Genomic DNA, 3,496 nt, shown 5'->3' on the forward strand with positions numbered 1-3,496 from the left:
GGGTGAGTGTGTTTGAGTGTGTGCGCGACCGTGCGTTCGAGTGTCTGTGCATATTTCATTTATATATGCTTCTATGTGGGTAGAAGTATATATGCTATATATATTTATGTACAAAAGAGTACGTACTTTTATGTATACAAATCAGCCAAACAGTTCACTTGAACTAGTGTATGTGTACCATTCAGATGATGATATTCACTGCAATATTGATGTCACAAATACTCCTTTACTGTTTTTCTGTGCTTCTTTTAATCATTTCGACTGCACCTGTACTGCGACATAGTCTTAGGTGTGTGAATAACATTTTTAGAACTTTTAAGGCAAAATCATATAACTGCCTATTGTTATATACATATATTGAATATATGCTAAGCATGTTTATATACAGATTTGTAATCTGGACATGTGACCATCAGCTGCAAATAGATTGTTGCTGGATGATAAACTACATTATCTTTCAAAAAGAAATGGTGCCTATAAGAAACGTGTATTGTAATTAATTACATATCTTCCAAATATATTTTCCCCATAACTTTGCTATACGAACGAAACTGGAACAGAGAAACTCATGTAAAGGAACAATCGAATTCCTATGAGAAGAGACATGCACACACATACATAAAAAACACACACACAAACACAGGAATATGCAGAATACATACATACATATATACATACACACACATACATACATACATAAATATGCACGCACACACAGACATACATACAAACACATTCACACATACATGCATGCATACATACACACACACACTGAGACACACACATGCGCAAAAACAAACAAAAGCAAAAACAGAACGCAGCGTAAATAACGGACAGAGTCAAGACTATTGAAAAGGTTGCAAGACGCAACGAAAAGTTTAGGAAAATAAAAATAAGAAATAAGTGGAAATTTTAACGGTGAGCGTGTTAAATTTTAAGGCACGATAAGAAAGTGACTCTCCCCAGACGCAACAGTATATATATATATATATATATATATATATATATATATATATATATATATATGTTTACATGTATATATACATATATATATATATATATATATATAAATAAGGATAAGATCGATATTTAAAATATTGATCTTATCAAGTGGCCAGCATGGGAATAAAAACCATCAAAGGTAATAATTATTTAAAATTATAATACAGGGTATCTAAGAGATACCGCCACGCTGAAAAATAGCAGTCAAATCTTGACTCTAAAAACCACATGTATGAAACAAATTGTATAGCAACATGATATATGTATATGTATGAAACAAATTGTATAGCAACATGAAAAATAAAAATTATAATCCATTTTAACATCTAATCTACATAAATATGAATGAATTTGTTGAACTGTTTAACAAGTTAAATCATATACTGATTATTTCTATACAAGTTTTCATACCTATACAAATTTATATACGTAAATTAAAAAATAAAGTATGAAGAAACGACGTAAGAAATCTTTGGAAATTACTCCAATTAAAGGGCGAACTCACATTCATCCGTGAATATCTATATATATGACCATGAGTGCACCTAAGAGGCTCTCCCCCGGAGTACAAGTCTGGGCGAAAAGTCACTCATCGGCGAACGCACAGCCCATGGTTGATTTTATTGAAGACCAGCAGTCACCCATGCATACCAGTCTCCCCTCTCCACGCCACCGATGTTGTCCAGGGGAAAGGCAAAGGCCGACACAGCTTGGTACCACACGTTTCTACAGCTGAGTGAAATTGAGCAACGTGAAATAAAATGTTTTGCTCAAGAACACAACATGTAGCCCTGTCCGGGAATCGAAGTCACAACATTACGATCGTAAGGTCGACGCTCTAACTACTGAGCCATGCGCCTTCAATTATATACATATAAGTAGTAGTAGTAGTAGTAGTAGTAGTAGTAGTAGTAGTAGTAGTAGTAGTAGTAGTAGCTGAAGTTTATGTTGGTGAAAATAGAGAGGCTGAGTATGTCTATCTGTAAGGTTAATTGTATAAATGCATTTTAGATTTTATGTTCTGGACTTATCAACTAAATTCCATGTCTTACACAACCAAGGACGCAGTTGTAAAATGTTCGTTTCAAATCTTTTCTTAAGCAGTCTTAATAATTTAATATTTTGCCTTGCGTTTCGATGAATAAACATTTTATGGAATACATATGGCTTTCTCTTAAACATATGTATATGCATGTGTGTATCTACATTGATACATATATTCCTACCCCTACATGAAATAAGATACAACGCATATTACACTGACAGGTTTTAGCAGATGCAGTTTTTAAAAGAAATAATAATAATCAAATAAATAAATCAAATAAAAAGTTCTAAAATCTATCTTTTATTTTCAATTTTTTTCATCGAAATATGTTCCATGAAGAAATATGTTGGGTTTTTTTTCCCTTGAGTCTTCTCAGCCTTCATTCGAAAGTGACACCATCACGTTGTAATCCTTTAGGTGTATTTTTCGGTGGGGATGGAGCATAACATACTACCTCTTTCATTATAATTTCTTCCTATATTGATTTTATTTGGGCCTTTTTTCCTTGTTTATCTTCGTGAGTGCATATGTGTGCATATGTTTGTGCGTGTCTGTTCATGATTGTGAGGGAGAGACTGATAAATAATTTTGTGTGCATAACTTTACCCATAATCTCATTGGTTGTAAAAAAAAGTCTCTTCATAAATATATTTTTCACAAGTGTTTTAGTCACGTATGCATGTGTTGAAAAAGGGCTGCCGCACCACTTTATTTTCAATACTGATTAAGTTATAGTTCATAAGCACGCAAGCACACCCTCCACACACACTCTCACACAAGCATCTATACATGCATATCTCTATGCGCAGATCTATGCATACGAGGGGGTGCTAAAAAGTTTTGGCTTTTTGGGTATCGCGAAAAGCCTGGCTGGAAACCCAACCTTACGAGTTCTTTTAAAGGGCTTTGAAAAAGTGAAGCATCTGTGGAATAAGTGAATGTGAATCTGAGAAGAGAAATATGTTGAGTAAAATCATAATTAATTGATCCTATTGTATTTACTTTTATCCAAGAAGCCATTCAGTTCCACCTCGTACATATCCTTGCTCGGGATTAAGATGGCATTGTTTTTTGTTTCACTTGTTAAAGTCATGTAACTTCAGCCATACTGGAGCACCGCTTTGGTCGAAAATATGAGCCACAGGTTTTATTCTTTGTAGGCCTAGCAGTTATTCTATCAGTGCCTTTTACCAGACCGCTATGTTATGGGAACGTAAACACTGCAACGTCGGTTGTTAAGCAATGGTGGTGGTACAAACACACACACACACACACACACACACACACACACAGAGAAATATACGCACATATATATATGTATGTATATATATATATATAGAGATAGATAGATAGATAGATAGATAGATATATGTATACACACGCACACACATATATACATATATATACGCATATATATACACGTATATATATACATATATATATATACAT

Source organism: Octopus bimaculoides, chromosome 13 (genome assembly GCF_001194135.2).
Source record: "Octopus bimaculoides isolate UCB-OBI-ISO-001 chromosome 13, ASM119413v2, whole genome shotgun sequence".
Lineage (NCBI taxonomy): Eukaryota > Metazoa > Mollusca > Cephalopoda > Octopoda > Octopodidae > Octopus > Octopus bimaculoides.